The sequence below is a fragment of the Palaemon carinicauda genome, chromosome 24 (assembly GCF_036898095.1).
Source record: "Palaemon carinicauda isolate YSFRI2023 chromosome 24, ASM3689809v2, whole genome shotgun sequence".
Lineage (NCBI taxonomy): Eukaryota > Metazoa > Arthropoda > Malacostraca > Decapoda > Palaemonidae > Palaemon > Palaemon carinicauda.
Window position 1 is genome coordinate 100,053,296 of NC_090748.1, and position 13,345 is coordinate 100,066,640.

At 38.7% G+C, this 13,345-nt stretch overlaps 1 long non-coding RNA gene across 1 annotated transcript in view; it reads left to right on the forward strand.

The window, feature by feature from the left end:
* The first annotated feature begins 5,124 nt into the window (after positions 1-5,124).
* LOC137617926 (uncharacterized) overlaps positions 5,125-13,345 on the forward strand; it is a 28,455-nt gene continuing 20,234 nt past the window's right edge. Inside the window, exon 1 of the long non-coding RNA XR_011039698.1 lies at positions 5,125-5,207. This is a non-coding gene — a long non-coding RNA (uncharacterized lncRNA). The remainder of the gene's footprint in view (positions 5,208-13,345) is intronic.

The following is a 13,345-nucleotide window of genomic DNA, read 5'->3' on the forward strand; positions in this document are numbered from 1 at the left end:
GTGAGGAAAGGAAACAAGGAAAAATAGAATATTTTAAGAACAGTAACATATTCAAATATTTCCTATATAAACTATGAAAAGTTTAACAAAAGTGCAAGTGTTTAATTTACGACATGTGATAATGCCCTCTGTAGTAATTATGACTTTTAAAATATCTTCAACAAAATGTGACCCAAATCTTTGATTATGTTGAAATTGCGAAAGATATAGAATAGTCTTTGGGTTTAGCAGTGGTGAGGCCTACAGGTCCTCTCTCTCTCTCTCTCCTCTCTCTCTCTCTCTACTCTCTCTCTCTCTCTCTCTCTCTCTCTCTCTCTCTCAATGAAGTCCATGGAAAGGTAGTCATTCAACTAGCAGCGTAACTTTAAAATTTATTTCGTCTTGACTCGATTTTGATATTCTTTAAATTTCTCTATAAACTTTAATTCCATTTAAAGTTAAAATATATAGGTAATGACAATAAAATGAGAATATCAAGGTTTCTAAGAACACATGTGTGTTAGAATACTCATTTATATTTTAGTTTGTAATAGTTTTTTACATTGTTTCAAAAAGATTGAGAATGTCCGAAAACTGGAGTGGTTATACCTTAGACTTTTTCAGTTTTCTGTATCAAGATCCAAGACGCTTTTTAGAAAATGGGTTTGAAGAATCTAATGACTTTCTAGACTATTTGAAATACTATCATTTCCTTCATAAAGATTTGTATTTTCTTATAAGTTTTATGCAGTTATAGTTTATTATCACGATTACAAATGTAGTCGTTGTACATTTTTTCTAAATTTTATATGCATAGTTGTATTATCGTTTTCAATAACTATATTTTTTTAAGTTTCGTTTTAAAGATTAATGTTTTGAACACAGCTAGCGAACGGAGAATCATTTGCGATTAATAAAATTTCCATAGAATGTTGAATATAGAGTCTCAGCCTTTAAGTTTATATTCTTTTACAGGCTATTTTTTTGTGATAACTGTTTGAAAAGAGACAATTTTTTCTTGCTTTTTGAAAAAAAAACCTGAATAAGACCAATAAAGTAACCTGAACAATTTCATTATTATTATTATTATTATTATTATTATTATTATTATTATTATTATTATTATTATTTTAATTTATTATTATTATTATTATTACTATTATTATTATTTTTATTTTCATTATTATTATTATTATTATTATTATTATTATTATTATTATTATTATTATTATTATCATTGTTGTTGTTGTTGTTGTTGTTGTTTGTTGTTGTTGTTATGATTATCATTATTATTATAATTATCATTCATCCTTTTTTCTTTTAATGAAAAAAGCAATCAACTTATCAAATCACTATTTATCTATCTACTTATTTCATAATTTATTTGTTTATTTTAAATCCCTCCTTTCAGTCCTCATTTGGCTCATGAAACAACGCCATCTATTGATGTGTTACAAAACTATTATTAGCCTTTCTTAAATAAGTTGTTCTGCCACATCATAACTATTCTTTTTAATAGATCAGTTTTTTATTTCTTTACTTGTTTGTCTTCGAATCTTTCTGATTTATGTAATATTCTAAAGTTTTTTAGTTTCCTAATCTATATTTGTCTCTTTTTCTTAATTTTAAAGAATGTCTTTTACAGATTTCACTATTGATTTTTCATCTTTATGTACAGTTGGATACATAAAATTCCTGGAACACCTCGCTCTAACGAGGTGCACCATATCACGCCCCACACTGCATGCAGCTCCTATGTGTAGCCCCGCCCACTATGTTTAGCCCCGCCCACCATCTCTGCCATCTCTCCTTACTATCTGTTTGGTTACTCAGCGCAGTAATGGTGTGACAAGGTGCATTTCCTTAAAGGTTTAAATGTCACTCATGAGTGGCAGAGGCAAGGGACAGTGACATTACCCTATCAAGCAGGACAATGTCCTAGAGACTGACCATATATACATATGATCAGCACCCAAGCCCCCTCCACTCAAGCTAGGACCAAGGACGGCCAGGCAATGACTGCTAATGACTCAGCAGATAGACCTATAGGCTCTCTCAAAACCCTCATCCTTAGCTCACAAGGATGGGGTGAGGCTCCAGCGACCATAGGAACTAACGAGTTTAAGGGGGATTCGAACCACAGTGTGGCGATCACCAGGCAAGGAAATTACCAACAGGCCACCACAAACTACACCCCTTAGAGCGAGATGAGCCAACAATGCTATAGAGACTTACCATATATACATACAGTATGATCAGCCCCTTCCATAGTTCACAAGGATGGTGAGGTTGCAGCGACCAAAAAAAAAACTAACGAGTTTGAGCGGGACTTGAGCCCCAGTCTGGGGATCACCAGGCAAGGACGTTACCAACAGGCCACCACAACCCATAACCCTTAGAGCCACGATGAGCCAGCAGTACGTCAAAACACACATTTATGCCTAAACCGTGCTATGACAGGAGTCAATTAAGCTCAATAAATATGCAAATACTTCTATCTATTGGTAATTTATTCATAATTAATTCGATTGATTATTCGACTAATTATTGCAGCTTCTTGTTGAAAACTTTTGGTATATAATTACAGAGACTTATGGTTTTGTTGATATTGTTCTGTTTTAACTACAGTTAACAACAATGTCTCGTATTTAGATTTTCGTCTTTTACAACGCTGTGTCGTTTCACTGATTTAATGAATGATTCTTTGTACCATATATTTCAGTTCTGATATATAGACTTTTTGGCTTATTACCTGAAATTATCTACATTTAGAGCGTCTTTTTTGTTCTTACAACTATTGGCGTTATTCATTGGTCTGAATTTTGTTCATAATAATTCATTGTTCATAATTATGGTAAAACTTTTCACCATTTGTGAAAAATATACCCTCAAATTTATATTTTAGTCATAACGTCAATAATTTGATATGTATATGCTAGAATTAATGTCATACCTGAGACACTGCTTTATAGTAAATTCTAGATAATGTTTCGTAAGATAGATTTTAGCCTTTAATTTGTGCGTGAAAATTTCTACTAGTAACATAACCCACTAAACACTAAACGATTTTAAAGGTCGTTCATGAATGGCAGAGACAAGGGATAGTGACAAATCCTTAGCAGGACAATGACCTAGAAGCTGACCATATATACATATGGTCAACGCCCAAGCTTACTCTTCCCCACATGCAAGGACCAGATTAGGCCAGGGTTTAGGGTTGTGGTGGCAGATGAGGTAACGTCCCTGACTAGTGAACGCCAGACTGGGGTTCAAGTCCCGCTCAAACTCGTTATTTTCTTTGGTCGCTTCAACCTCACCATCCTTGTGAACTAAGATGAAGGATGGGGCGTTTGGGCAAGGCTACAGGTCTTTCTGCTAAGTCATCAGCAGCCATTGCCTGTCCCTCCTTGTTCCTAGCTTGGTGCTGATCATATGTATATATGGTCAGTCTCTAAGGCATTGTCCTGCTTGATGGGGCAATGTCACTGTCCCTCTCCTCTGCAATTCATGGGTGGCCTTTAAACCTTTAAATGGTTGCTGATGACTCAGAAGGTAAACCTTTCGGCTCGTCTAAAATACCCCATCCTTAGCTCACAAGGATGGTGAGGTTGCAGACACGACAAAAAACCATGGAGGTTGAGTGTTTCTCGAACTCCAGTCCAGTAGATCATCAAGCAGGGACGTTTCTAGTATGCTAATACAACCAACATAGTTTCCAATATGAGCTCGTGTTATTGTGATTTAAACTCTGGAAGTATTTTACTCGCCTCTTCTCCATTATCAAACTACAAGTTTAATGGGGTCTACATAGAAGGATTACTCCTCTCCCATCATAGAACTTTAAAAGTTTCAAACTTGCAGCAAATGTTTTTATGGTGAACAGGCTGACATTGGTGTTTTTTTATAGTTTATATATGAAATATCTGTTTTAATGTTGTTACTGTTCATTACTTCTTATGTCGTTTATTTATTTCCTCATCTCCTTTCATCACTGAACTATTTTCCCTGTTGGAGCCCTTGGGCTTATAGCATCCTGCTTTTCCAACTAGGGTTGTAGATTAGCAAGTAATAATAATAATAATAATAATAATAATAATAATAATAATAATAATAATAATATTTATTATCTAGAAACGCTTTGGAAATTTGAATCTTCAATCAGCGAATTGCCAGAATGGAAAACCATCGAACGGGTAAGTTCCACAAACTAAAATAACCATATGAGAGAGAGAGAGAGAGAGAGAGAGAGAGAGAGAGAGAGAGAGTCTATTTTAATTTATTAGAAAGAACCCAAAGGGTATTAAAATTAGAATTTAATTTATATTAATCAAGCTATTGATTGTACCAACGAAAGAAATTTGTAAAACGCCCTTATTCTGAAACATCAACTATTTTCTTCATCGTAGCAATCCAATTAGAGAGAGAGAGAGAGAGAGAGAGAGAGAGCATCGTGGCAATCCAATTAGAGAGAGAGAGAGAGAGAGAGAGAGAGAGAGAGCATCGTGGCAATCCAATTAGAGAGAGAGAGAGAGAGAGAGAGAGAGAGAGCATCGTGGCAATCCAATTAGAGAGAGAGAGAGAGAGAGAGAGAACATCGTGGCAATCCAATTAGAGAGAGAGAGAGAGAGAGAGAGAGAGCATCCGTGGTAATCCAATTAGAGAGAGAGAGAGAAAGAGAGAGAGAGAGAGAGAGAGAGAGAGAGAGAGAGAGCATCGTGGCAATCCAATTAGAGAGAGAGAGAGAGAGAGAGAGAGAGAGAGAGAATCGTAGCAATCCAATTACGTAGACACTCTTGAAATGACTCGATAATCATACGAAAGGTCATTAAAAAAAGAGAAATGTTTTGCACCCCGCCCCCCACAAAAAAATCTCTGCAATTACCTACTAAAAAAGGACATCAATAACAATAAATAGCAAAAATTCTCTGCAAATACTTGTTCAAAAAGAACATTAATAACAATAAATAGCAAACAGTGCTGTATCAATTAGAAAAAATTTTTTATCATACAACTTGACAAAACGCAAATGAACAATACAAGCAAACTGCGGGGCCGTTGCAAAGGCTAAGACGTCCTCCACTACTAAACTATAATCCCCAGAGCTTTCTTCCTTTCTGCACGGAACTTCAGAAAATATTCGCTTACGTAACAATGTAAGTAACAGTCGTGGCGCCTTCAAACTACTTTGTATTCTACGCAACACCTTTGGAAGGTGTCCGGTAACACAGGTATGTCTCATTGTATTTTATTTATTTGTTTATTGCCTTCCTTCAATGACATTTTTTTGCCTTGTAGATCATTCAGGAATTTATAATGGTTTAGAGTCGCCTTAGAGTTATAGTGAGAAACGGCTATTCTTTTTGGTAACTCGATTACGATTGTTATGAATTTTGGTTATATAGGCCGGTGTTGGGGCTCGGTAGGCCATTCAGCACCTAAGCGCAGCTTGGGACAACCCTGTGGTTACTATATTTAGTAAAATTTAGATGAGGTTACACACCTAGAAGTAAGTTAGGGAGCGGGAACGGAAGTAAATTGCTCTGACGTCACTACCACTTACGGGTGATTTGGAACGGTGAATAGTTTAAAGTCATTCTTAGAATTGAAATGTGGTATTGTTTTAAAGTAATACCTGTAACTGGAACGGTGAATTGTTTAACGTCATTCCTAAAATTGGAATGTGGTATTTTTTTAAAGTCATTGCGAATTGTTTAAAGTCATTCCTAGAATTGGAATGTGGTATTGTTTTAAAAGTCATTACTGTAACTGGAACGGTGAATTGTTTAAAGTCATTCCTAGAATTGGAATGTGGTATTGTTTTAAAAGTTCTTCATGTAACTGGAACGGTGGAAATTTTTTAAAGTTCATTCTTGTACTGTTCATTGTAGAGTAAACGATGTCGAAGAGATCTACTGAATTTAAAATTAATATTATCCTTATTTCGGTTTAGGGATGAGTGGTGTCATATAAAGAAATTATAAGAGTAGAGGAGAGAACATTGTTTATGTCTCATTCTACAGGCATCCTTAATCTTCAGATCAATTTACTAATGACCTATGGGAAAATTTACCGTCAACATTTCCATTGGAGAAAAGTTCGCTTGCCTTCGAAATGTCCATTAGGAAAAGTCTGCTTGCCTTCAAAATTTCCATTAGGAAAAGTCCGCTTGCCTTCAAAATTTCCATTAGGAAAAGTCCGCTTGCCTTCAAAATTTCCATTAGGAAAAGTCCGCTTGCCTTCAAAATTTCCATTAGGAAAAGTCCGCTTGCCTTCAAAATTTCCATTAGGAAAAGTCCGCTTGCCTTCAAAATTTCCATTAGGAAAAGTCCGCTTGCCTTCAAAATTTCCATTAGGAAAAGTCCGCTTGCCTTCAAAATTTCCATTAGGAAAAGTCCGCTTGCCTTCAAAATTTCCATTAGGAAAAGTCCGCTTGCCTTCAAAATTTCCATTAGGAAAAGTCCGCTTGCCTTCAAAATTTCCATTAGGAAAAGTCCGCTTGCCTTCAAAATTTCCATTAGGAAAAGTCCGCTTGCCTTCAAAATTTCCATTAGGAAAAGTCCGCTTGCCTTCAAAATTTCCATTAGGAAAAGTCCGCTTGCCTTCAAAATTTCCATTAGGAAAAGTCCGCTTGCCTTCAAAACTTCCATTAGGAAAAGTCCGCTTGCCTTCAAAACTTCCATTAGGAAAAGTCCGCTTGCCTTCAAAACTTCCATTAGGAAAAGTCCGCTTGCCTTCAAAACTTCCATTAGGAAAAGTCTGCTTGCCTTCAAAACTTCCATTAGGAAAAGTCCGCTTGCCTTCAAAACTTCCATTAGGAAAAGTCCGCTTGCCTTCAAAACTTCCATTAGGAAAAGTCTGCTTGCCTTCAAAACTTCCATTAGGAAAAGTCTGCTTGCCTTCAAAACTTCCATTAGGAAAAGTCTGCTTGCCTTCAAAACTTCCATTAGGAAAAGTCTGCTTGCCTTCAAAACTTCCATTAGAAAGACTCTGCTTGCCTTCAAAACTTCCATTAGAAAGACTCTGCTTGCCTTCAAAACTTCCATTAGAAAGACTCTGCTTGCCTTCAAAACTTCCATTAGAAAGACTCTGCTTGCCTTCAAAACTTCCATTAGAAAGACTCTGCTTGCCTTCAAAACTTCCATTAGAAAGACTCTGCTTGCCTTCAAAACTTCCATTAGAAAGACTCTGCTTGCCTTCAAAACTTCCATTAGAAAGACTCTGCTTGCCTTCAAAACTTCCATTAGAAAGACTCTGCTTGCCTTCAAAACTTCCATTAGAAAGACTCTGCTTGCCTTCAAAACTTCCATTAGAAAGACTCTGCTTGCCTTCAAAACTTCCATTAGAAAGACTCTGCTTGCCTTCAAAACTTCTATTAGAAAAACTTTGCCTGCCTTCAAAACTTCTATTAGAAAAACTTTGCCTGCCTTCAAAACTTCTATTAGAAAAACTTTGCCTGCCTTCAAAACTTCTATTAGAAAAAGTTTACTTGGCTTCAAAATTTCCACTGGAAAATATGCTTACCTTCATAATTTCCATTGGAAAAATAAACTTTTTCCTTCAATCGTAATATTGAGAAAATAACTTATGACTTATGTGAAAATTTATTTACCTTCAGAATTTTTATTGGAATGGATTCCAAAGTTTCGGATTTCTAAGTAACTAGAATTACATATGAATTACATCTTTACGTACGACTTTGTAAACTTCCTATCTTTACTATGACATTTTAAATTCATCCAATGGTAATTGAGCATTTACCTGTCGGGTAGTCAATAGTGTCTGCGTAATTACCCGAAATTTAATCATAAGTATAAAAGAAATTACCTCAAATACGCCCAATATAATAGAAATAAAATCTACTATGTTATTCCCAATAAGTAATTAGAATCTGGAATCTATAATTCCAGTGTTTTGCTTTAAGAAATTTTAAGTAATGCGTATAGTAAAAGATTTGATAGTTAAAGCTCTTTAGAATCTAGAACATATTTCAAAATTATAATTACAGTATCGAAAGTTTGCCATTAAAAATTACTTAAAGTAGAATAATTATACACATATTAAATCTGAACAATATACTGTTAAAAACGCAACTTTAATCGGAAACTCTCCGTAAAAAATATATTGTTCTCATCCGTATTTCAGTAAAATACAGACTAAGTGTGAATCTTTATCCTACTTTGTGATTAGTTTTTACGGGTTGGTGACCGCAATATCACTTCTTTACGTCAATATATCCGATTTTAAAACGGTAAATGTCTGGCAACATTTATTCCAGGATTTTTATCGTTTTTACAGCAAATTTTTAAGTGTAGCTTTGATTATTTAAATGTAAAACTATGATTCTCAGATTCAAGATTAAATTTCACTAAGTTGAATAAGCTGATAAATGAGAAGCATCATTATTTACTGAGAGGAATAAGCTGATAAATGAGAAACATAATGATATACTGAGATGAATAAGGTGATAAATGAGAAAAAAGTTGTATACTGAGGTGAATAAGCTGATAAATGAGGAGCATCATTATATACTGAGATGAATAAACTGATAAATGAGGAGCATCATTATATGCAGAGATGAAGAAGCTGATAAATGAGAAGCATCATTATATGCAGAGATGAAGAAGCTGATAAATGAGAAGCATCATTATATGCAGAGATGAAGAAGCTGACCTATAGGTCTACCTGTCGAGTCATCAGCAGCCACTGCCTGGTTCTCGCTGGTCCTAGTTTGGGTGGAGAGGAGGCTTGGGTGCTGATCATATAATATATGGTCAGTCTCTAGGGCTTTGTCCTGATTGCTAGGGCAACGTCACTGTCCCTTGCCTCTGCCATTCATTAGCGACCTTTAAACCATGATTTCACTGATTTGTATAGAATTCCGTGGATAAATCTCGCAAGGAGGGTGAGGTTGCAGCGACCAAAGAAACTAAACGTTTGAGCAGTACTCGAACCCCAGTTTGGCGATCACTAGCCATGGACGTTACCACATCGGCTCCCACAACCCTCTAAAACAAGAAAGTCTTTAGTTTAAGAAAGTCTTTTAAGTTTCTTCTTTAACGAAATTTTTCTCACTTAAGAATTCTCGAATTGAAATTGTTTCGTTACCAACAGATTGGATATTTACATAGCCGCAATTTGACATCAAATCAGAAATGCATAAAACAGGAGATAGCCAGCTCAAAAGATACAGTTCATGTGCAGTACAGTATTTGCTTTCATCAGTGTGCAGTACAGCTTAAGGTTTTGTATCCATGGTCCACATTTTCGTCTAATCTCTTCAATTCAAAATCATCATGTTTGGTCAACTTAGTGCAGTTTATATAGTTTGTCTATTGTGAGTTGGCATTCCTTCGTGGCGTGATTTCCTGCGTTCCTTCGTGGCGTGATTTCCTGCATACCTTCGTGGCGTGATTTCCTGCATTCCTTTGTGGCGTGATTACCTGCTTTATGGCTTGATTTCCTGCATTCCTTCGTGACGTGATTTTCTGCTTTATTGTGTGATTTCCTGCATTCCCTTGTGGCGTGATTTCCTGCATTCCCTCGTGGCGTGATTTCCTGCATTCCCTCGTGGCGTGATTTCCTGCATTCCCTCGTGGCGTGATTTCGTGCGTTCCTTCATGGCGGGATTTCCTGCGTTCCTTCATGGAATGATTTCCTGCATTCCTCCGTGGCATGATTTTCTGCATTCCTTCGTGGCGTGATTTCCTGCGTTCCTTCATGGCGTGATTTTCTGCATTCCTTATTGGGGTGATTTTCTGCATTCCTTCGTGAGGTGATTTTCTGCATTCCTTCGGGGCTTGATTTTCGGCATTCATTATTGGGGTGATTTTCTGCATTCCTTATTGGTGTGATTTCCTGCATTCCTTCGAGGTGTGATTTCCTGCATTCCTTCGAGGTGTGATTTCCTGCATTCCTTCGAGGCGTGATTTCCTGCATTCCTTCGAGGCGTGATTTCCTGCATTCCTTCGAGGCGTGATTTCCTGCATTCCTTCGAGGCGTGATTTCCTTCATTCCTTCGGGGCTTGATTTTCGGCATTCATTATTGGGGTGATTTTCTGCATTCCTTTGTGGTGTGATTTCCTGCATTCCTTTGTGGTGTGATTTCCTGCATTCCTTCGAGGTGTGATTTCCTGCATTCCTTCGAGGCGTGATTTCCTGCATTCCTTCGAGGCGTGATTTCCTGCATTCCTTCGAGGCGTGATTTCCTGCATTCCTTCGGGGCTTGATTTTCGGCATTCCTTATTGGCGTGATTTCCTACATTCCTTATTGGCGTGATTTCCTGCATTCCTTATTGGCGTGATTTCCTGCGTTCCCTCGTGGCGTGATTTCCTGCGTTCCTTCGTGGCGTGATTTCCTGCATTCCTTCATGGCGTGATTTCCTGCATTCCTTTGTGGCGTGATTTCCTGCTTTATGGCTTGATTTCCTGCATTCCTTCGTGACGTGATTTTCTGCTTTATGGTGTGATTTCCTGCATTCCCTCGTGGCGTGATTTCCTGCATTCCTCCGTGGCATGATTTTCTGCATTCCTTCGTGGCGTGATTTCCTGCGTTCCTTCATGGCGTGATTTTCTGCAATCCTTATTGGGGTGATTTTCTGCATTCCTTCGTGAGGTGATTTTCTGCATTCCTTCGGGGCTTGATTTTCGGCATTCATTATTGGAGTGATTTTCTGCATTCCTATTGGTGTGATTTCCTGCATTCCTTAGTGGTGCGATTTCCTACATTCCTTATTGGCATGATTTCCTGCATTCCTTTGTGGTGTGATTTCCAGCATTCCTTCGAGGTGTGATTTCCTACATTCCTTCGAGGCGTGATTTCCTGCATTCCTTCGAGGCGTGATTTCCTGCATTCCTTCGAGGCGTGATTTCCTGCATTCCCTCGTGGCGTGATATCCTGCATACCTTCGGAGCGTGATTTCCTGCATTCTTTAGAGGCATGATTTACTTCATTCCTTAGTGCCGTGATTTGCTTCATGGCGTGATTTCCTGCATTCCTTTGTGGCGTGATTTTCTGCATTCCTTCGTGGCGGGATTTCCTGCATTCCTTCGCGGCGTGATTTCCTGCTTCCTTAGTGGTGTGATTTCCTGCATTCCTTCGTGGCGTGATTTCCTGCATTCCTTCATGGCGTGATTTTCTGCATTCCTTCGTGGCGTGATTTTCTGCTTTATGGCGTGATTTCCTGCATTCCTTCATGGCGTGATTTTCTGCATTCCTTCATGGAGTGAATTCCTGAACATTTCCCGCACATTTTATCATCGGTCTTGAGCTTGAAATCTTTTTCAAAGTGTCCATAACTTTGACATTAGTAGTAGGTGATTTCCTGCATTCCTTGGTGGCGTGATTTACTGCATTCTTTAGTGGCATGATTTCCTGCATTCCTTAGTGGCGTGATTTTCTGCATTCTTTAGTGGCATGATTTCCGGCATTCCTTAGGGGCGTGATTTGCTTCATGGCGTGATTTCCTGCATTCCTTCGTGGCGTGATTTTCTGCATTCCTTCGTGGCGTGATTTTCTGCATTACTTCGTGGCGTGATTTTCTGCATTCCTTCGTGGCGTGATTTCCTGCATTCATTTGTGGTGTGATTTCCAGCATTCCTTCGTGGCGTGATTTCCAGCATTCCTTCGTGGCGTGATTTCCTGCATTCCTTCGTGGCGTGATTTCCTAAACATTTCTCGCACATTTTATCATCGGTCTTGAGCTTGAAATCTTTTTCAAAGTGTCCATAACTTTGACATTAGTAGTAGGTGATTTCCTGCATTCCTTCGTGGCGTGATTTCCTGCATTCTTTAGTAGCATGATTGCCTGCATTCCTTAGTGGCGTCATTTGCTTCATGGCGTGATTTCCTGCATTCTTTAGTGGCATGATTTCCTGTATTCCTTAGTGGCGTGATTTGCTTCATGGGATGATTTCCTGCATTCCTTCGGGGCGTGATTTCCTGCATTCCTTTGGGGCGTGATTTCCTGCATTCCTTCGTGGAGTGATTTCCTGCATTCCTTCGTTCCGTGATTTTCTGCATTCCTTCGTGGTGTGATTTCCTGCATTCATTTGTGGCGTGATTTCCTGCATTACTTCGTGGCGTGATTTCCTGCATTCATTTGTGGCGTAATTTCCTGCATTCCTTCATGGAGTGATTTCCTAAACATTTCCCACACATTTTTATCATCGGTCTTGAGCTTGAAATCTTTTTCAAAGTGTCCATAACTTTGACATTATTAGTAGGTGATTTCCTGCATTCCTTCGTGGCGTGATTTCCTGCATTCCTTCGTGGTGTGATTTCCTGCATTCCTTTGTGGCGTAATTTTCTGCATTCCTTCGTGGCGTAATTTTCTGCATTCCTTCGTGGCGTGATTTCCTGCATTCATTTGTGGCGTAATTTCCTGCTTCCTTCGTGGCGTAATTTCCCGCTTCCTTCGTGGCGTGATTTCCTGCAATCATTTGTGGCATGATTTCATACATTCCTTCGTGGCGGGATTTCCTGCATTTCTTCGTGGCGTGATTTCCAGCATTCCTTCGTGGCGTGATTTCCAGCATTCCTTCGTGGCGTGATTTCCAGCATTCCTTCGTGGCGTGATTTCCTGCATTCCTTCGTGGCGTGATTTCCTGCATTCCTTCGCGGCGTGATTTCCTGCATTTCTTCGCGGCGTGATTTCCTGCATTCCTTTGTGGCGTGATTTCCTGCATTCCTTTGTGGCGTGATTTCCTGCATTCCTTTGTGGCGTGATTTCCTGCACTGCTTCGTGGCGTGATTTCCTGCTTCCTTCGTGGCGTGATTTCCTGCATTCCTTCGTGGCGTGATTTTCTGCATTCCTTCGTGGTGTGATTTTCTGCTTTATGGCGTGATTTCCTGCATTCCTTCATGGCGTGATTTTCTGCATTCCTTCATGGAGTGATTTCCTGAACATTTCCCGCACATTTTATCATTGGTCTTGAGCTTGAAATCTTTTTCAAATTGTCCATAACTTTGACATTAGTAGTAGGTGATTTCCTGCATTCCTTCGTGGCGTTATTTCCTGCATTCCTTAGGGGTGTGATTTGCTTCATGGCATGATTTCCTGCATTCCTTCGCGGCGTGATTTCCTGCATTCCTTCGCGGCGTGATTTCCTGCATTCCTTCGTGGCGTGATTTCCTGCATTCCTTCGCGGCGTGATTTCCTGCATTCATTCGTGGCGTGATTTACAGTATTCCTTCGTGGCATGATTTTCTCCATTCCTTCGTGGCGTGATTTTCTCCATTCCTTCGTGGCGTGATTTTCTGCATTCTTTCGTGGCTTGATTTCCTGCTTTATGGCGTGATTTCCTTCATTCCAGCATTGCTTCGTGGCGTGATTTCCTGCATTCCTTCGTGGCGTGATTTCCTGCATTC